General features: G+C 41.7%; 1 protein-coding gene across 2 annotated transcripts in view; it reads left to right on the top strand.

The window, feature by feature from the left end:
• agap3 (ArfGAP with GTPase domain, ankyrin repeat and PH domain 3) overlaps positions 1-22,281 on the top strand; it is a 660,759-nt gene that overhangs the window by 337,156 nt on the left and 301,322 nt on the right. The window lies entirely within an intron of this gene.

Here is a 22,281-nt window from a genome sequence, read left to right as displayed (position 1 = left end):
GAAGGTTTACCAGGATGCTGCCTGGATTGGAGGGCTTGCCTTATGAAGAAATGTTGAATAGGCACTATCTTTTCTCTCTGGAGAGAAGGAGGAAGAGAGGAGACCTGATCGAGGTCTACAAAATAATGAGAGGAATAGATAGACTCAATAGCCAGAGACTTTTCCCCAGGGCAGGATTGACTGGTACGAGGAGTCATAGTTTGAAGATATTAGGAGGAAGGTATAAAGGCGACCTCAGAGTTAGGTTTTTTATGCAGAGAGTTGTGAATGCATGGAATGCATTGCCAGCTGTGGTGTTGGACGCAGAGTCATTGGGGACATTTAAGCGACTGCTGGACGTGCACATAGATAGCAGTGAGTTGAGGGTGTGTAGGTTAAGTTACTATATTTTACATTAGGATTAAACCTCGGCCTGTTCTATGCTGTACTTTTCTATGTTCCATATTCTATCTGTCTGCATCGTAAACCAGCCATCCAGCTAACTGACCCAAGGATGGAAGTGTAGTATTATTAGATTAGATTAGATTGTATTATGTACAGTGTGGAAATAGGCCATTTGGCCCAACAAATCCACACCGACCTTCCGACTAATGCACCCAACACTATGGGCAGTTTAGCATGGCCAGTTCACCTAAACTGCACATCTTTGGATTGTGGGAGGAAAACCGGAGCACCCGGAGGAATCCCATCCACCCACCGGAAGAATATGCAAACTCCACACAGTCACCCAGGACAAGAATCGCACCCAGGTCCCTGGCGCTGTGAAGCAGCAGTTCTAACCACGGAGCCACCGTGCTGCCCTTAATGTGAAAGAGCTGGAGGAATGAGACAAATTGGCTGCTCATTCCAAGTGCTGACATAGACTTAATGGACCTGCGGCCTCCTGTGCTGCACCATTCTATAATTCTAAGCTCGGCTTTACTGGATATATAGTTTCTACTCAATAGATCGAACAGCAGCTCAGCTTCTATGAAACAGGATCAAAAGCGATGACACACAGCTGATCCTGATCCTGAGCCTGTTGATTTTGTATGCATGCGCTCTGTATCTTGGAGGCTATTGGTTATGTTCATATGTGCTCATTGTAGGTGACTCACTGGGGAAAAGCTTGTATGTTTTTTACTGCCATGGTCGAGGGTATATTCTGAAAAAGAGTTAATTTGTTACTGACTATGATACCAGACAGTACTAATAATTCTCATGTGTCCTGAGATTTCACTGAGGACAAACAAGCTATGCAGCAAAGGGTAAACAGAAAGTTAATTGCAGTGGGGTTGGATCAGCTAGTGTTTTCTCTTTTGTTTTCGCAGTTTGCACCAATTTTCACTGTGTTCTAAAGAGGAAAGAAGCAGTTGCTTCCCCAGTTGGAAATGTTTGGCCATGTTCAAATAAATCCTGGTGTTGAAATGGATTTCTGAAAATAGAGCAGGGATTGTGTCATTGTATGTATTATACAGTTGGAAACAGCAGAGAGCTGAAGTCAGGTGGAATATGTGTTGTGGATTGGACAAGAGCCATTGCTGCTGTCTCAGTGTTTAGACCATCTAAAGGAGTTAGATATGGGAGTTTGGGAGGATTTTATACTTTCAGAACAAATGTGAGTTGGAGTGTAGGAAGGCTTGTAGATGTGTGCTTTCTCAATGGTAATTGTGTCTTGAGACTGTGGATGGAACATGCTGCTAGTGAGTGAAACACGAGCTGAAACTATTGTGCAAGAAGGACTATAAATGCTTTTAATCATATGGGGCAAATCGATCATTTGGGAAGTGTGATGACAGAAAGCAGAATTTACTTTTTTGTTTGAAATATCCTTTGCCTATAAGTTAAAGTTTGAATTATCTTGATTCCTTTTCAGATTAGATTCTCTACAGTGTGGAAACAGGCCCTTTGGCCCCACACTGACCCTCCGAAGTGTAACCCACCCAGACTCATTTTCCTCTGACTAATGCACCTAACACTACGCGCAATGTAGCATGGCCAATCCACCTAACCTGCACATCTTTGGACTGTGGGAGGAAACCGTAGCATCTGGAGGAAAGCCACGCAGACACAGGGAGAATGTGCAAACTCCACACAGACAGTCGCCCAAAGCTGGAATTGAACCCAGGCGCTGTGAGGCAGCAGTGCTGCCCCTAGTTTAGTTGGTTTATTAGAGTAAAAGTTTTAAAAGTGAAATTTTATGCAGTACGTTTCTTTCCATTAGCATACTTTCTATTTCAAAAGTTATTCGTCTCTGTGGGGATTGTAATATTGTAGTCTATAATTGTTGTTGTCCCAGTATGCCTCTAGTAAGCGCTACTTATCATCCCTGTGCTTGCTCACCTGAAGTGACTATCAAATAGTCACTTTTATATCCCGTTAATAAATGGTATGTCTCTGTGTTTAAATCCCTCCAAATCTTAGTTTTCTCCATGCTTATAACGCTGCGCAACCTGATAACCACCCCATCCTCCCTCAGTTTTCATTCCTGTTCCTCCAACACTAGCTACTCATGCAGCCACATTTCCCCATTGTTGTGTGCACGAGGCTAGACAAGAAATTGAGGGGGACCTGGCAGATATGTTTGCATCATGGTTAACCATGGGCAAGGTCCCAGAAGACTGGAGGGTAGACAATATTGTGCACTTATTCAAGAAGGGTTTCAAAGAAAGCATGGGAACTATAGACCCGTAAGCCTAACATCTATGCTAGTAAGTTACTTGAGAAGATTCTGAGGGATAAGATGTACATGCATTTGGAAAGACAGGGTTTGATTAGGAGTAGTCTACATGGCTTTGTGAGTGGGAGATCATGTCTCACCTATTTGTTAGAGTTATTTGATGAAGTGAACATGAAGTTTGATGAGGGCAAGGGGATCGACATAGTTTTTATGGATTTCAGTAAGGCCTTTGACAAGGTTCCACTTGGTAGGCTGTTCTGGAAGGTTAGATTGCATTGAATCCAGGGAGAGCTGGCAAACTAGATACAAAATTGGTTGATGATAGGAAGCAGAGGGTAATAGTGGAACGATGCTTGTCAGACTGGAAGTCTTTGATGAGTGGAGTGCCTCGTGGTGTTTAATATAGATAAATGTGGTATTGCATTTTGTAACGTCAAATCAAGATAGGAGTTTTATGGTGAATGGTCAGGCTTTGAGTGTAGTGGAACAGAGGGACCTTGGACTTCAGGTTCACATTTCACTGAAAGATAGGCAGGGCAGTGAAGAAGGCTTTTGGCACACTGGCCTTCATCAGTCAGGGCGTGGAGTATAGAAGTTGGGAAGTTATGTCGCAGTTATACAGGACATTGGTGAGGCCACATTTGGAGTAGTGTGTTCGCTTTTGGTCACCTTGTTATAGGAAAGATGTTATTAAACTGGAAAGAGAGCAGAAGAAATTTACAAGGATGTTGCCTGGATTCAACAGTCTGAGTCATAGGGAGAGATTAGACAAGCGAGGACGTTTTCCTTAGAGTGTTGGAAACTGAAGGGGGACATTATAGAGGTGTATAAAATCATGAGAGGCATGAATAGGGTGAATGCACTCAGTCTTTTTCCCCAGGGTTGGGGAATCGAGGACTAGAGGGCATCAGTTTAAGGTTAGAGGGGAAAGAATAAAAGGGAACCTGAGGAGCAACATTTTTACACTGAGGGTAGTATAAATATGGAATGAGCTGCCAGCTGAAGTGATTGAGGAGGGTACATTAACAAAACTTAAAAGGCTTTCAGACAAATACATGGATAGAAAATGTTTAGAAGGATATGGGCCAAGTGCAGGGAAATGGGGTTAGTGTGGATGGACATTTTGGTCAGCATGGACCAGTTTGGGCCAAAGAGCCTGTCTCCGTGCTGTAGGACTCTATGACTAAGTAGGCTGATGCATTCTGTTGTGTGTGAATGTAAGCCCCTGTGTGTTTGTCAACTGTTGGGTGTGCATTTTCTTTTATATATTTATGGGACATGGACATTGCTTGCTGGGCAAGCATTTCTTGCCAGTCCTTGGTTGCCTTTGAGAAGTTGGTCATGAGCTGTCTCTTTGAACTGCTGCAGTCCATGAAGCTTGTATGTTTGCATGTCTATGTGAAGGTGCTTGAAACCTTGTATTTTTGTGTAGTCTGGGCTTGTATTTTGTAAACTTTGTGTCTATGTGTAACACCATCTCAAAAGGCTTTCATTCAGATCTGCGAAAGTATTTTTGCGATGTGGGAAGTGTGACTATAAAAGGCTTGTGAGTGTTAAAGTTGGTGTTGGGTTCTGATATGTATCCTGATGAAGGTTCCCAGGGAGTGTTGAGTGGGTGAGAACCGTAAAGTGTTTTCTTCTGCCAGTCTTTAAACAGGAGCAAATGACCTTGTTGCTCCTGTGTTCCTCTGTGGAATGCAAAGAATGGCATTTAAAAAACTGGCCATAATCTAACAGACTGACTGCTCTCCAGTGTGACAACACAACCATTTCCATCTCAATCTCTGTTAAATTATTAACAGATTCTTCCGATAACCATTACACAGGTATCAATTGTAGTGGTAAGACAAGCAGAAAATGCTGGAGACATTGAGCAGGTCAGACAACATCTTTGGAGAGAAACACAAGACTTAACATGTTGTCTTTGACCTTCCATCACATGCTCTGTGTTTTATTCTATTAACTGTTTTTCTTTGCCTTCTGAAGCTGCTTTTTACATCCTTTCACTTATTGCTTGAAGCCCCATATCCCTGTGAAGTTTCCAGATGCAGTTATCAAGGTGGGCCTATATATGTACCTGAGATTTAAACAAGTGGCCTTATTATGGCACTGATTGTGCTGAATTTGATCATTCCTGCTCATTCTGGGGCTTCCCTCAACAATTCATTTCTTGCCCTGTTTAAATGTTGTTAACTTGCCAGCAGTGTTTCCCTTTTTAACAGGTCCAGTGGCTTCTCTTTCTCATTCCCTTGCCTTTTGACTTTATTCTGTCACCTGAAAGAAAGCATCTGTGACAATTTCATGCCCCTCAGTACTGCCCCAATAACAGACCAGTAATCTCTCACTAGTGATCCTCCAACAATGCAACACACCTTTTGTACTGCCTCTCTGATGGTGTGGCACTCTGTCACTCTTGCCCACTCACTTAACCTGTCTGTATTCTGCTGTAGACTCTTTGTGTCATCCTCACCATTTGACTTCCTTGTTTTTGTGTCATCCACAATTTTGGCAAATTGCATTAACTTCTATCATCCAAGTCATTGTAAATAATTGGTGGCCCCAGCGCTAATCCCTGTGGCACTTCACTAGTTATAGGTTGCCATCCTTGGTCACAAACCTCTGTCTTTTATTATTTAGTCAATCCTATATCCAAGCTAATATTCTACACCCAACACTCTCATCTTATTAAGTAGCCTTGTATTTTGTACATAGTAGAACTTTTGAAAATCCACCTATTTTACACCTATTGGCACCGCATTATCTATTCTGCTTGTTACCTTCATTAGGCCATGCTGACTCTACTTGATCATATTATCTATTTCTAATTGCTTCGTTATGATGTCTGCTAATCAACCTATAGTTTTCTGTTTTTGTCTTGCTCACTTTTTGAATAAGAGTGTTTTATTTAAGTTTTCCAATCTGGGTCACGTCCAGAATCTTGAAAGATTATCACCAGGGCATTCACTATCTCTTTAGCTACTTGCTTTGAAATCCTTGTATGCATCCCATTGGGTCCAGAGGACATAATGGTCTTTAGCCCCAGTTTCACTAGCACTTTTGTTTTGTGATAGTTATTATATTTATTTCCTTATCCCTTTTATACCTTGATTAATTAGGTATTTTAAAATATTTTTCATGTCCTGTACCATGAAGACTGGTTCAACTCCTCTGCCAATTCCTGATTTCCCATTATTATTTCCCCAGCTCTATGTTCACTTTGGTCCATCCGTACTTTTTATATTTTCAAAAACACTGATACTGTCCAGTTTTATATAACATTCCCAATCCTCTGGCTCTCCACCAATCTTTGCCACATTGTATGCTTTTTCTTACAATTTGATCCAGCCTTTAGCTTTCTATGTTACTCATAGTTGGTTTATCCCTATCCTAGAATCCTTCTTCCTCAGAAGGGTACAGGTATATCTTTGCTGTCTTTGCTGATTTAATTTTCCTAGTTTGCATGAAGTTTACCCACAATTAATGTACTGCCATAGTCTCTGTCCTCCAGAGCAGCTACTGTTAGAGGGCTGTACACTACTTATTACTTCCATCTGTATGGATTCCATATCATTTGATCCAAGATTATTTCTTGCCATCGTAATTATTCCATCTTATACTAACACAGCTATATAACACTTTCTTTCCTGCCTTTCCTTTCAAAGAAATCACATAGCCGTGAATATTTAATATACAGCTTCGATCACTTTTTTATCACTGTCTCTGTAATGATAATGAGTTCATTAGGCTCTATTTGTATTGTTAATTCATTTATTTTCATTCAAATATTGTGCTCATTTTAGTAACAAACCATTAATTTTGCCTTCATTTCCTCCTTTGACCGTATTTGCTTCTACTTTCCTATGCTTGTACGCTCAGTCCTTCTTGCCCCACTTTGGATATCATTCTCAAAATAGCTGCCAGGTCTTCTTAGTTTGTACTGCTTCTCTAACAGGGCAGCACTCACTGAAAATTTCAGTCCGAATGCCTTCCTGGATTATGTGCTCGAGTTTCTAGAGGGGAACTTGAATTCACAATCTTTTGATTCAGAGTTGATAATCATTGAGCCCCAGCTGACACTAAATCACTAAATGTGCTTGAGCTATAATAATGGATGAGAATAGTTGCAGAGAGCTGATGCCACATTCACACATGAGGCTTGAAGGTATGAATGTAATAGCAAGTAACCCTGTGTCGAATTTACATTGGCTACAGTTATCTAAACTGAAGCTGTTACCTGTTGTTATTTACCATTGTTGTCAGATTGTCTGAGCTTCAGTAATCTGTCAGAGTACCTTGTGTAATGTTTCATCCTAATCTTTAGAAAATCTCCATCTGCTCTGCTGTCAAGTTTACTGAGGCTGATGGATGTGATGTAAGGCAGTGGTTTAAAATGTTTAAACTGCTGAGAATAATTTTCATGGCACACCCTTCATAATGGTCATAGTCCTGGTCACAGGTTGGCAATTCAGAATTGTGATAGATCTGCAATAGGGAATGTTTGTTTATCAATGGTATTAAGGATATGGTCTGAAGTCAGATATATAAAGTTAGGCCACAGATCAGTCATTACCTCATTGAATGGTGGAACGGGATCAACTGACTGAATGGCCTATTCGTATTCCTACATTATTGCTGTGTAAGAAATTCCATCAGGATAGGCTGGGAATCTAAATTGAAGTGATTGGGTGATCATCAGCAAAGTGATGAAATCACAAGATCATAGAACTTTAAGGAATAAGAACAGGAGTCAGCCATTCTGTTGTTCAAACCTGATCCGGCATTCCTCATGTCCACTTCTTGCCCTTTCTCTGTGATCTTTGATTCCTCTATGGATCAAGAATCTATCCATACAAGCCTTAAACATACAGAAAGACTCTAGCCCCACAGCTCTGTGTGGCAAGGAGTTCCAGAGACTCTCAACCCTCAGAGAGAAGAAATTTGACCTTATCTTAAATTGGTGCCTCTTTATCTGTGATTATGACCTCTCATCCTAGATTCTCCCATATGAGGAAACATTCTCTCAGCATTTACCTTGTCAAGTCCCGTAAGAATCCTGTATGTTTCAATGAGATCACCTCTCATTCTTCTAAACTCAAGTGAGTAGAGGCCCAACCTGTTTACCTTTTGCTCATAAGACAATCCCTCCATAACAGTGATCATATGAGTGAACCTTTTCTGAACTGCCTCCAATGAAATGATATATTTCCTTAAATAAGGAGACTAAACCTGCTCACAGTACTGTAGATGGGATCTCAGCAGCACCTTGTATACTTGCTGTTAGACTTCCCTACTCTCAAACTACTACCCCCTTGAAATAATGCCCAATGTTCCATTAGCCTTCCTGACTACCTGCTGCCCCTGGGTGCTAGCTTTCTGTGTTTTGTGCACAAGTTCCCCAAAGTCCCTTTCTGTTGCAGCTTTCTGCTGTTCCTCTCTATTTAAGTAATATTCTGGTCTTCTGTTCTCCCTTCCAAAATGAACGACTTTGCATTTCCCACATTAAACTCCATCTGCCAGCTTACATAACCTATCAATATTCCTCTGTAAGCTGTTTGTATCCATCTCACAAACTATCTTTCTAGATATTTTTATGTCATCTGCAAATTTGACTACAGTACATTCACTTCCTTCCTCCCATGTTATTAATATCTGCCTACATAGGTGCCTTTCTATCTCTCCCTGATTCTTTGGAGAGCTATAGAACGATTCCAGCAAAGTGATTCCCCCTGGTTTGTTTTTAAGTTCCACGTATTTGGCCTTATTTGGAGAATCTGCAAAGATATCATCCTCCTTACACCAGTTATTGATTCCTTATCAACCATTTCCAACGAGAAAGAATTTAACCGTCATCCCTGGCATTCAATTACGTCATTGCTGAATCCTCCAGTGTCGACATCCCGGACATTACTGTTGACTAGAAACTGAAATGGATCGTCCGCATTAATATTTTGGTTACAGGCTTATTTCAGAGGCTGAGTATTCTGCATGCAATATCTCACCTCCTGTATTCCCAAAAGCTGTCCATCATATACTAGGATTAAGTTAAGAGTATGATGGCATATTCTTCTCTTGCCTTGATGTGTGCAGTTTCAACAAAACTCAAAAAGCTCAACACCTGTCAGGCCAAAACAATCTGCTTGATTCGTCCATTGCCCTCAACATTCAGTCCGCCCTAACAACGTGGCAGCAGTTTGAAGCATCTCCAAGGTGAGTACAGTATCTCACCATGGCTTCTTTGACAGAAACTTCCAAATGCAGTCCAAACCGACAACCTGGTAGAACAAGGGCAGCTAATACATGGGAAAACATTACTTATTGTCTGAATGCTCGATGATGCCTGATCATGCAGTACCTTTAATTCAAAATTCCTATCCTTGTTTTTAATTTTTTTTAATCATTCTTTTTATTCATTCTTGGGACATGGGCAACTCTGGCTGGGCCAGGATGAAATAATAGTCTCTAATTGCCTTTGATAAGGTGGTGATGAACTTCCTTTTTGAGTCGTTGGAGTCCATGTGACGTAGTGGCTTTTCTCCTCCCTATCTTCATAATCTCTTCTGGCCCCTCAACTCTGAATTATTTTCACTTAAACCTCTCCATTTCTCATTTCCTTTTAGTTACTCCTTAAAACCTACCAGTCTGACCATGTCTTTGATTACCTACCTTAATATCTCCTCATGTGATTCAAAATCAAATATTATTTTACCATGCCACTTAGGATCTTCTTTCATTCGGATGTGTGCGATGCCCATCCCTAATTGCCCTGGAGAAGCTGGTGGTAAACTATCTTTTAGACTGCTGGAGTCTTTGGGCAGAGATACACCCCAAAGTGTTGCTAGACAGGGAGTTGTTCGCATTGACAAACTTGCATTTATAAAGCACCATGAATGTGATAGCATGCCTTGGAACTTTGTTATGCTTGATACACCCAAGTAATATAAATTATTTTTATTAAACAGCTCTGTAAGTGCAATAAACTTTGGCTTTGCATGTCACGTTCAAATCCCAAGAACAAATAATCCAAGAAACTTCCATGAGCTCAGCCTTCGAGCTGTTAGACTCCCTATCACTGTATCCTCCTTTGTCCTTATTTGCCAGTGTTCATTGTTCTGCTTCTACTGCACTTTCTCTGCATTGTCAACTCTGTTGTTGCCAACTTGGCCCTGCATTCATAGAATGTAGAACATTACAACGCAGTACAGGCCCTTCGGCCCTTGATGTTGTGTCGACCTGTGAAACCAATCTGAAGCCCTTCTAACCTACACTATTCCATTACCATCCATATGTTTATCCAAAAGCCGTCTAATTGCCCTTAAAGTTGTCTACTACTGTTGTAGGCTGAAACTCTTATCCTCGAGGAGAAAGTGAGGTCTGCAGATGCTGGAGATCAAAGTTGAAACTTTATTGCTGGAACAGCACAGCAGGTCAGGCAGCATCCAGGGAACAGGAGATTCGACGTTTCGGGCACAGGCCCTTCTTCAGGAATGAGCAGAGAGTGTTCAGCAGGAGAAGATAAAAGGTAGGGAGGAGGGACTTGGAGGAGGGGAGTTGGAAGTGGAGGAGATGCGGTGGAGGGCACCGTCGACCACGTCGCCTTCCTGACCTGCAGTCTTCTTGTTGACCTCTCCGCCTCCATCCTACTCCGACCTATCACCCTCACCTTGACCTCTTTCCACCTATCACATTTCCAACGCCCCTCCTCCAAGTCCCTCCTCCCTACCTTTTATCTTCTCCTGCTGAACACTCTCTGCTCATTCCTGAAGAAGGGCCTGTGCCCGAAACGTCGAATCTCCTGTTCCCTGGATGCTGCCTGACCTGCTGTGCTGTTCCAGCAATAAAGTTTCAACTTTGAAACTCTTATCCTACCTTGCTAGTTTTCAACAGATTTGAAGGCTTCGTAAAAGTTAGCTCTTTGATGAAGTATTTGGTGACCTTTGCTGACTCTTTTCTTGAGCTGCTTGTTAAAGGTGTAGTCTTATCTCAGTGCTATCTGCTGCTCTGGGCTGTGCTGCCTTCTTTGTGTGACTTGTATTCAAAGAAAATGAATTTCCCTTGCCTGGGTCGATTTGTTGCTTGGATACTGGGTTGCTGGAACTTGCTGTGTTCTTAAATAAAGGCAGTAGTTCTTTAAGTGCATTTGTTTGGACAGGTTATACCTCAGGGAGTGAAATCATTGTTGAGCTTACAGTGATTTTCATGCGCAATGCAGAGTTTGAAGCTGCTAACTCTATTTTTCCCAGTGGCAACAGGGGCTTTGTTTTTCCAACGAGATTTGATGACCCTCAGCAAAGAATTTAAACTGTCCAGTTGGATCTGGACAAGGGACCCCAGTATTTGAAACAAAACTAAGTAAAAGTTAGCAGCTGAAAATTTAGTTTGTTTTTGATGGAATTGAAGCTGCAAGAGCACAGTAATAAAGCAACTGTTATCTGTGAGAAGGCACAGAGTTGGAAATGTCAATTGGCTTTGTCAGAGGGAGGTCATGCCCAATACGTTTGATAGAATTTCTGGAGTGACCAGGTGGGTAGCTGAGGGTAGTGCCGCTGATGTATTCATGTGGCTTTCAGCAAAGGCTTCGACAAGCTTTCACATTGAAGAGTGATAAAGAAGTTAAAAGTCCAAGGGATCCAGGGTAACTTGCTAAGTTGTGTCCAAAACTGGTGTGGTCGCAGGAGACAGAGGGTGGTGGTAGAAGGCTGTTTGTGTGACTGGAACCCAGTGTGTAGTTGTGAACAACAGGGTTCAGTGCTGGGTCCCTTATTGTTTGTGACATATACAAACGCTGTAGATGAGAATGTGAGACAGGGGTGGATGTTAAGTAAATTTACAGATAACACAATGAATATATGAATATAAATAGTGATATTTTTAAATTTGGAAACTGTGACCACCCATCCTCATGGTTGACATCTATATTTAGCATTATGCTTAGTAAGTTCACCCTGTTTTAAGAAGGATTTTGGAGTTTCATGTCCAATGCATCATGATCAATGGTAAAAACAAACCGTGTCCATAATATTCTGATCAGGCAACACCTGTGGAGGCAAAAGCAGAATGAAATACAGAATCATTGAAGAGTTACGGTGTAGAAGGAGGCCATTTGGCCTATAGTGCCTGAACAAGCTTGTTAAAAGAGCATCAATAGCTCGTGTCAATCTCCTGCTTTTTCCCTGTATCTTTGGACAAAATATTTATCCAAATAATCATCCATTGTCCCCTTGAATGTCTGAATGGAAGCTGCTTTCACCACATTTCCAGAAATGTCATAGATCTGTCATCTTTCATCACAAAAGTCAACAAAGTGATAGATTTTAAGAAAGTGAAGGGGGGCACAGTAAGAAAAGAAGAAAATGGAAGATGCAATAGGGTGGAAGAGAGGAGAAATTGAGGAAGGAGTTGCATTTGCAAGGCCCAAAGGACTGGCAGTGGGACAAATAAAAATAGATGATGGGCCTAGGTGTGTATAGCAGAATGGAGAAGAGCTGTTTTCTGAAATCAAAAACTGAACAAACTAAGGTGAAGACCAAAACGCATGCAAAAAAAATCAAAATGGGAGTACTGGTTACCATCTTTAATGACTGAACTCAATATGGAGTCTGGGAAAATACGAAGTGTTTATGGAAAGTTGAGATGCCATTACTCAAACTTGCTATTGACAATCACCTCTTCATGGACAGTTAGGGTTGGGTAATAAATGCTGTCCTAATCAGTAATAGCCATATCCCAAAGCAAAAAAAAATTAAAAATAATCCCTAAATGTTATTTCAGGAAGAGATCTATTGAATTTGCAACTTACAAGATTTTATCAACTCCTTCTGAAGGATTTGGATATTATATGAAATCAACATTAAAATGATTTTGTGAATCAAAGTTGGATAAATTGTTTTCCTTTATAGGAATACATGAACTTCAAGTTTTTTGTAACTTATATTCTACGTTCTAAACATGATCCTCCAACTGCTGAACCTGAGCATTGTCAGCCCCTGCCCATTGTTCTGGGCTCCATTAGTCCCAGTTTTGCAAACTGGACATATTGCTCAATCTTCTTTTTGAAACATGGAGAAGCAACAGTACATTTTCAAGAAAATCAAATTTCTAATTAAAGATGAAGGAAGCAATAGAACTGGAAACTACTATAATAAAACCCCTTTCATATTGGGAGGAAACAGACATCAACACTTACCCATTTGTCCAGTCTGTTCAGCTTCCATGAAATCAAAGAAAATACCATTGCAATGAATTGATGGAGTGCCTGCTAGTGTTAGTAAAGCTTTCTCTGTGCTGCCCTAAGCTTGTGATTGGACAGAAAGACTGTTTTCCACAAGAACACATCGTCAGTGGAACATTGTAATCAGGAACACACTGCTATGTTTCATGTGCTGTTGAATGCTAATCTATTTCCCTTTCTCTTAGTTTATTCTTTAGAATTCAAAGTGGCCACACTGGTGCTTTTGTCATTTATTTAACAGCTTGATACATTTTCATTCTGGGATGTTTCTGTGAGAACTTTCCTGTTTGGACCCTGTACTCCATAGATACGTGTGATTGACCTGATATTTCTTTTTAAGGATTCAAGCTCCCTGTATTTAAAAAGAAAACTTCATATTAACTATTTCTACTTCTAATGTCATGTTATTCAGCTGACTGAAGGGTTTGATGCTACTGATACAGGTGGATTAATTGAGTCCAATCCAATTATATGCCATGGAAAGTTGGCATTAGGAGGAGGATTGGAATGTTTCTTGGTATTAAGTTATGCATTTTTTTGGCCCAGGAATTTATGATAGTTGAACATTAAATAAAGAAAGAAAGTGAAAGTCTAACATAGATTGCAGGGCCCCTTATCCCTATTCTTTTCCTCAGTATCTTTCTGACACCAGAATAAAGAAATAACCCTAACTGTAATCTTAATCTTAACCATAACCTTAATCCTAACTCTAACCTTAATCCTAACTCTAACCTTAATCTTAACCCTATCCCGTCAGTACATTGAGCCTGACCCATCAGATCAGTACACCATCAATGATAAAGTACTGATAAAGACAGCAATGGTGCACAGCATACTCCCCTTCAGGATACTGAGAGAAACAACGGTGGTGTACACCATACTCCCCTCTGGAGTTCTGTCTTGCCAACAGGCCCAGTATTGAGGCAGTAATCACCCAAAGACCATCTCTGTTGGGCAGAGCATTTGTTTATGTGCTTTTACACATAAGCATATTTGTTTATGTGCTTGGACAGGACCTTCAGCGAGGTTATTACACCGACCATACCAGAAGAGAGTAGAAGGGAGAAGACGATGAGGAAGGCAGAGAGGAGACAAGTGCAAGAGACCCCAGTGGAAGTACCTGTCAGGAACAGGTTGAATCTTTTGGAAACAGTAGAGACAGACGACACTGCCAGTCTGCGAGGCGGTCAGGTCTGCCAATCAAAAGTTGGCGTGGAGGCAGAGCTGAGGAGTCAGACATCGCATAGAGCCGTGGTAATAGGGGACTCCATAGTGAGAGGAACTGAACGGGGTTTCTGTGGCAACAGGATTTGAGGATGGTGTGTTGCCTACCTGGTGCCAGGATTAAGGACATCACAGACAGAGTGCAGGAAATCCTCAAGGGCGAAGGTGAAGAGCCAGAGGTGGTGGTACATGTTGGCACAAATGATGTCGGGAAGAAGAGGAGGGACATTTTACAGCGGGACTTCGGTGAACTCGGAAGAAAGCTGAAAAGCAGGACGTCCAGGGTGGCTATCTTCGGTTTGCTTCCAGTTCCTCAGGCTGGAGAGGCCAAGAACAGGGAGATAATGGACTTGAATGTGTGGCTGGGGAACTGGTGCAGGAAGCAAGGATTTAAATTCTTGGATCACTGGGGTATGTTTTGCAGTAAGGATAAATTATACAAGAGGGACGGGTTGCACTTTAATAGGTGGAGGACCAGCATTCTGGCAGGCAGGTTTGCCACTGCAACACAGCTACATTTAAACTAAATAGCGGGGGGTAGGGGACAAACTGAAGTTTAAGAAGGAAATTGAGGGAAAAGTTAGAACAAGAGAAGTCAAGAAAGACAACGGTATCAATGGAGCAGAAAATTCAGAAAGGGATCATGCCGTAAGATTGAGTGAAATAGGGATTGATAGGAAGGGTGAGGGCAGTAACAAATTAAAAATATTATATATGAATGCATGAAGCATTAGAAATAAGATGGATGAGCTTGAGGCTCATTTGGAAATTGGCAGTTACGATGTTGTGGGGATAACGGAGATGTGGCTTCAAGTGGACAGGGCCTGGGAAATGAATATTCAAGGCTATATGTGCTATCGTAAGGACAGACTGACGGACAGAGGGGGTGGGGTGGCCCTGTTGGTAAGGAATGATATTCAGTCCCTTGCGCGGGAGGACCTAGAATCAGGGGATGTAGAGTCAGTATGGATAGAGCTGAGAAATTCTAAGGGTAGAAAGACCCTAATGGGAGTTATCTACAGGCCCCCAAACAGTAGTCTGGATTTAGGGTATAAGTTGAATAAGGAGCTGAAATTGGCCTATCGCAAAGATATTACTACAGTTGTTATGGGGGATTTCAACATGCAGATAGACTGGGAGAATCAGGATGGTATTGGACCCCAAGAAAGGGAGTTTGTGGAGTGCCTCCGAGATGGATTCTTAGAACAGCTTGTACTGCAGCCTACCAGGGAGAAGGCAATTCTGGATCTGGTGTTGTGCAACAAATCGGATTTGATCAGGGACCTCGAAGTGAAGGAGTCATTTGGAAGTAGTGACCATAATACAATAATACAATAAGCTGCAATTTGAAAGGGAGAGGGTACAATTGGAAGTGACAATATTTCAGTTGAATAAAGGGAACTATGGAGCTATGAGGGAGGAGCTGGCCAAAGTTCAATGGTGCAATACCCTAGTAGGGATGGCAGTGGCAGGTATTTCTGTGTATAATGCAGAAGATGCAGGATCAGTTCATTCCAAAAAGGAAGAAAGATCCTAAGTGGAGGCAGGGGTGGCCGTGGCTGACGAGGGAAGTTAAGGAATATATAAAGTCAAAAGAGAAAAAGTATAACATTGCAAAGATGAGTAGGAAAACGCAGGACTGGGAAGCTTTTAAACAACAACAGACGATTACGAAGAAGGAAATACGCAGAGAAAAAATGAGGTACGAATGTAAACTGGCCAAAAGTATAAAGGAGGATAGTAAAAGCTTTTTTAGGTATGTGAAAGGGTAAAAAATGGTTAAGACTAAAATTGGGCCCTTGAAGACAGAAACGGGTGAATATATATTATGGGGAACAAAGAAATGGCAGAAGAATTGAATTGATACTTTAGATCTGTGTTCACTGGGAAAGACACAAGCAATCTCCCAGAGGAAATTGTGGCTGAAGGACCTGAACTGAAGGGAATTTATATTAGGCAGGAAATGGTGTTGGAGAGACTGTTAGGTCTGAAGGTTGATAAGTCCCCAGGGCCTGATGGTCTACATCCCAAGGTACTAAAGGAGGTAGCTCTAGAAATCGTGGATGCGTTGGTGATCATTTTCCAATGTTCTATAGATTCAGGATCAGTTCCTGCGGATTGGAGGGTGGCTAATGTTGTCCCACTTTTTAAGAAAGGACAGAGAGAGAAAGCAGGGAGTTATAGACCAGTTAGTCTGACCACAGTGGTGGGAAAAATGATGGAGTCAATTATAAAGGATGAAATTACGACACATCTGGAGAGCAGTAACAGGATAGGTCAGAGTCAACATGGATTTATGAAGAGGAAATCATGCTTGACTAATCTTTTGGAATTTTTTGAGGATGTAACTCTGAAGATGGACAAGGGAGATCCAGTGGATGTAGTGTACCTGGACTTTCAGAAAGCCTTTGATAAAGTCCCACATAGGAGGTTAGTGAGCAAAATTAGGGTGCATGGTATTGGGGCAAAATACTGACTTGGATTGAAAATTGGTTGGCTGACAGAAAACAAAGAGTAGTGAAAACGGCTCCCTTTCGGAATGGCAGGCAGTGACCAGTGGTGTACCGCAGGGATCAGTGCTGGGACCGCAGCTTTTTACAATATACATTTATGATATAGATGATGGTATTAAAAGTAATATTAGCAAATTTGCTGATGATACAAAGCTGGGTGGCAGGGTGAAATGTGAGGAGGATGTTAGAAGATTACAGGGTGACCTGGACAGGCTAGGTGAGTGGACAGATGCATGGCAGATGCAGTTTAATGTGGATAAATGTGTGATTATCCACTTTGGTGGCAAGAACAGGAAGGCAGATTACTACCAAAATGGAGTCAAGTTAGGTAAAGGGGCAGTACAACGAGATCTAGATGTTCTTGTACATCAGTCAATGAAAACAAGCACGCAGGTACAGCAGGCAGTGAAGAAAGCTAATAGCATGCTGGCTTTCATAACGAGAGGAATTGAGTGTAGAAGCAAAGAGGTCCTTCTTTAGCTGTACAGGGCCCTGGTGAGACCGCACCTGGAATATTGTGTGCAGTTTTGGTCTCCAAATTTGAGGAAAGACATTCTGGCTATTGAGGGAGTGCAGCGTAGGTTCACGAGGTCAATTCCTGGATTGGCGGGACTATCTTATGTTGAAAGATTGGAGCGAATGGGCTTGTATGCCCTTGAGTTTAGAAGGCTGAGAGGCAATCTGATTGAGACATATATAAGATTATTAAAAGTTTGGACACTCTGGAGGCAGGAAACATGTTTCCGCTGATGGGTGAACCAGAGGACACAGTTTAAAAATAAGGGGTAGGCCATTTAGAACAGAGTTGAGGAGAAACCTCTTCACCCAGAGAGTGGTGAGTGTGTGGAATGCTCTGTCCCAGAAGGCTGTGGAGGCCCAGTCTCTGGATACTTTCAAGAAAGAGTTGGATAGAGCTCTTAAGGATAGTGGAATCAAGGGTTCTAGGGGTCAGGCAGGAACGGATTGAGGATGATCAGCCATGATCATAATGACTGGTGGTGCTGGCTCGAAGGGCAGAATGGCCTACTCCTGCACCTATCGTCTATTGCCTATTATCAGACTCTCGAAGCAGCTGTTTTACTCAAAACTCCAATTCTGACAGGAGAACCCTTCTCCCAGGAGGACAATAGAAACACTCTGGTGATTTGTCTCGCTGACTGCAGGTAAGAGCAAGGCAGATAATCCAGGAATCATAGATTACTGTTGAGTTCCAGCTTCCCCTATAGCCTATGTGGCAGTGAGTGTTACTCTTATTGCTCAAACAGGCTGTCTGAACTAGCATTGGTGAAATTGGACAAATATTGCTAATGCAGTCCAACATGAGCCAGAGTACTGAGAGATGAGGAGGATAATAATGAAATGTGTGTGGTAATGCAAGGGATTGCAATCACATGGCATACCTGCCACATTATCGTGTGTGAGAGATGCACAAATAGTGAGTGTACAATCACTACAATGTCTGATAATAATTCTACAATAACTGATATAAATCAATACTTGGGAGAGACCAAGAATCCTCCCTAACCTTTCAGTATTCTATACAAGAACTTAAAATAAAATGGTATGATCCTCTTTAAAGGAAGAGCAAAGCAGGCAAGGAAGGGTGATGTGTGCTTTGCTGATCAGTTTAATGCTCCAGCAATTTGTTACATCAAGTGCAACGTTCCTGCTTTTGATCAGTTACAGTACAGAACATTTTATCTCATCAGGACAGGTATCTGTCACTAGCTCAGAAACAACGTCATTTGCAGAATCCACTTTGCTGAAACCATCTGTAAAAACCTGCATGTGAAGGTGTTAGCGAATGGTTTGAAGGCATTGTGAAGTGACTGGCAATTGAAAGAAAATGATACAGTGCAGTTCCTGGGATTCTAACTGAATACGAACAGTTTTTGCAAGACTTCACCTGTTGACATTAGGGAACATCGCCAGCAATGCAATGATAGATTTTATCCTTGTGCACCTGTGTCACACCTGAAAATACATTTATTTGATTTAACATGTGTTGAGGAAATTCTCATGGAAACATGTCTGTCACTTTACAACACTGTGGAGAAGTACTAGTTTGGACTGATCAGGGTTGTAGACAGGGAGGTATTTATCACTGGTATAATAATCTGGAGACCTGAGATTGAATATCAACATGGCAGATGAAATTTGAATTCAACAAAATTGTGAATAATAATTCAGTTACCATGAGACAGTTGTTGATTGTCTTTAAACCCCATTCTGTTCAATATTGTCCTTCAGGGAAGGAAAGCTACTGTCGTTACCTGGTTTGGCCTATATGTGGCTTCAAACCCACAGCAATGCAGTTGCTCTAAAATGGTCTAGAAAGTCATTCAGTTTTATCAAACAACTAAACTATCTCAAAAAAAGGAATGAAGTGGCACGGAGCTAGGCACCAGACATGATAATGGCAATCAAACTATATACCAGCCAACAGCATTACCATCCCTGGGCATATCCCTTTAAAATTCAAGTTGGACTACATTCTAGAGAAAACAGACCTAATTTGTAAAATGTCTCCTCATTACTTAACCCAGGTATCGTTCTGGAAAACCTACAGTGTATTCTCTCCAAAGCCAATATATTCTTCTTAAAGTATAGTCTTCAAATTTGCTCATAATACTCTCAAGTGGGGTCTAATCAGGGTTTTCTATAACTGCATTCTTGTACCCCAGGCCTCTCAATATTAAAGCTGGCTTTCCTTTAGCTTTCTTGGTTATTTTCTGCACCCGTTTGTGATATTTTAAAGATCTATGCACATGAACTCCTAAGTCTCTTTTTACGTCCACTGTATTTCACTTCATAGCTGCAGAACTTTACAAAGGCTCCTCAATAATACCTTCCAAACTCATGACCACTATCATCTAGAAGGAATAGGGTAGCAGATACAAGGGAAAACCACTACCTTCAACATCCCCTCCGATCCACTCATTCATGTTGAAAATATGTTGCTGTTCCTCACTACAAATGGACCAAAATCCGAATACTCCCTTCCTGTGGTGTGGGGAAAGCACCTATAACAAATGTATTACAGCAATTCATATAGGAAGCACACACACACCACCACTTTCTCAAGGGTAACTAGAAATGAGCAGTAAATGTTGGCCTAACCAGCAATATGCATCTCCCAGGAATTAAAAATGTTCTGTTCCTGTATATTACACTGAGGCACAGTACAGGTTGAGATAGGTCTATTCATCTCAGCTACCTTCTCCTCACCCCCACTCCCACCCTCCTATTTATCTCTCAGCCCCCCCCACCCCCCACCATTGCCTCCATATTCCTGATGAAGGGCTTATGACCAAACGTCGACTCTCCTGCTCCTCGGATGCTGTCTGACCTGCTCTGCTTTTCCAGGACCACACTTTTCAATTCTGTTGCTCTGTAATGCAGGGTGCAGTACTGGCATGGATATGTCTATTGGAGTATAACACCAGGGTGCTGTATCAGTGGGGCCAGGTCTGTCCCAGTGTAACATTGGGCTACAGTACTGTTGGGGATAGGCCTTTCCCTGTATAGTACTGGTGAGATAGGTTGTTTTTCTATAACTTTGGACTTTTACATGTATGAGGACAGGTGTGTCATTGTATAATGATGGGGTTTGGTACTGGTGAGGACAGATCTCTTGTAACACTGCTATGCAGTACTCATAGGAGGTGGTCTGAAGTGATATAACATTAGGGTACAGTACTGATACAGACAGATCTGTCAATGTAAAAGACTGCGGTGGAGACAGGTCTGTCTCTGTGGAAGACTGGGCTACAATGCTTTCAGGAATCTATCTTACATTGTATAATATAGGTACTTTGCTGGTATGCGTTCTTCACTCATAGGGTTATAGAAGTCTACAGCACAGAGAAAGACCCTTCAGCCCATCCACTCTGCAATGTCCAAAAACAACCACTTAATTATTCTAATCCCATTTTCCAGCACTTGGCCCAGAGCCTTTGCCATCACAAATATACATCTAATTATTACTTAAATGTTATGAGGGTTTCTGTCCCTACCACCCTTACAGTCACTGTTTAAAAACTGGGATACAAAACTGATTGGGATATGTCAGGGTACATTGCGGGTACCTACATATCCGTCCCTGTGGAATGCTGGAAAATGGTACTGGTGATCAGATTTGTCAGTATATAACTCTGGTGTACAGTGCAATATTATTGATAGCTTTAGAGCTTTAGAGAAGCTTACTTTATCCATGTGCAGAACAAACACTGGCCACATAGAATCATTTCTTGTTTATCTTGTAGACTGCAGAAAGCTGTTAAGAAAGTGTGCTGCATGTTTGTCACTTTCTGCTGGAGATCTGTTGGTTGCTCTTAGTGCTTTTACTCAGAATGTGTGTATACTCAACTGTAATCACACATCAGGGAAGCTGCACTAACAAGTATTTTGCTAGCCAAGCCCCGGAGTTGATCCACAGGTCTAATGAGTCAGTTTGCATAGAAGTAATTGGAGCAAGGATTTGCAGCACTCCTTAACTCATTGAAGGCATTGTTCTGGGAACCTTAGACAGAAAAATATGTGTTTGAAAGTGGACTGAAGGTTTGATTAGTAAAACATCTTTTACCCTTAAAGATGATACTGTACTACTGTGGTATTCGATTAGATTACATTACAGTGTGAAAACAGGCCCTTCGGCCCAACAAGTCCACACCGACCCGCCGAAGCGCAACCCACCCATATCCCTACATTCTGGTTGTGGCCCTGGACAGTGTGAAATGTAAATCACACAGCCAGTGATTCAGTGCCATTTGCTTATTTGCCAGTCACTAGTTTATCCTGTTTGTGCTTCATGCCTGGAGGTTTAGAAAGGGCTGTTCTCAAGACTAAAATAACATCAAACCAAGACAGAAAAACTCGGCAAAACAGGCAGCATCAATGGAGAGAAACAGGATTTACATTTCAGGTCAATGACCCCTCATTAGAACCTTGTCTTAGCAATATTGATGCACTTGGGTATAAATCCAACATCTAAACACTAAAATTCGTTGATATTACAAGAAAACGAGCTTGGGAATTACACCGAGACTCCAGTGCTGAACAGTAGTTTATCTCCGTTTTATAACGTGCATGGTGTTGGAGTACAGGACTTCAGAATGAAGGCAGATCTTGCAGAAAAGTATAAGGTACTAATAGGTCTAGACAAGGTAAATGCAGGAAAGATGTTCCCAATGACCAGGGAGTCCAGAACCAAGCAGTCACTGGTCAATGATGCAAGGTAGCTGGAAATGTGTTGCTGGAAAAGCGCAGCAGGTCAGGCAGCATCCAGGGAACAGGAGAATCGACGTTTCGGGCATAAGACCTTCTTCAAGAATGATGCAAGGTAGGCCATTTAGGACTGAGATGAGGAAAAATTTATCCACCAGAGAATGATGAGCCTGTGGAATTCTCTGCTACAAGAAATTGAAGTCAAAATAGTTAATGTTTTCAAAAAGGACTTAGGTATATTTCAAAGGAGGGTGCCTGTAAACAGGAAAGTGGTTTGAAGTGTGTATACTTCAATGCAAGAAGTATACGAAATAAGGTAGGTGAACTTGCAGCGTGGGTTGGTACCTGGGACTTCGATGTTGTGGCTATTACGGAGACATGGGTAGAACAGGGACAGGATTGGCTGTTGCAGGTTCCAGGGTTTAAATGTT

The sequence above is a fragment of the Chiloscyllium plagiosum genome, chromosome 4 (assembly GCF_004010195.1).
Source record: "Chiloscyllium plagiosum isolate BGI_BamShark_2017 chromosome 4, ASM401019v2, whole genome shotgun sequence".
NCBI classification, from domain to species: domain Eukaryota; kingdom Metazoa; phylum Chordata; class Chondrichthyes; order Orectolobiformes; family Hemiscylliidae; genus Chiloscyllium; species Chiloscyllium plagiosum.
Note: the sequence above shows the minus strand (reverse complement) of the source record. Positions and strands in the feature narration are given on the sequence as shown.